Below are 486 nucleotides of genomic sequence, written 5' to 3'. Positions count from 1 at the left end.
CCTCTAGTGCCACCTCACTTTCTTGAAAGATTTCAATTTTTATTCCATCAATTCCTGGTGCCTTGTTCTTTGCCAATTCTTTCAATGCACCGTGGACTTCTTCCTTCAGTATCATTGGCTCTTGAACACATGCTACCTCTTAAAACAACAGAACATAAACCATTTCCTTTTAGTACAATGACTCTGTGTATACCTTCTATTTTTTTCTTTTTAAAAAGTTTTTACTATTCCTTTCTATCCCCCTCAAGTGTCTATTTTACAATGGTATGCAAGGGAAATCAAGATTCATAAGACAGTCAAGCATTTTAACATTTCCCGCCTCTTTTACCCATTCAAACTGTGCCTCAATTGCTGTATCACAGAGCCCTGTTGTTTCAAGGTTGAGCACACATCACTATTTACCTCTGTTCCACTTAGCCCATGCAAACCAGCCTAAATGGTCTCTTATCCACCTTGTTCTTCCATTCCCCTCCCCCTTCCAGTATA

This window comes from Chrysochloris asiatica, unplaced genomic scaffold, assembly GCF_000296735.1.
Source record: "Chrysochloris asiatica unplaced genomic scaffold, ChrAsi1.0 scaffold00089, whole genome shotgun sequence".
In the NCBI taxonomy this organism is placed as follows: domain Eukaryota; kingdom Metazoa; phylum Chordata; class Mammalia; order Afrosoricida; family Chrysochloridae; genus Chrysochloris; species Chrysochloris asiatica.
Note: the sequence above shows the minus strand (reverse complement) of the source record.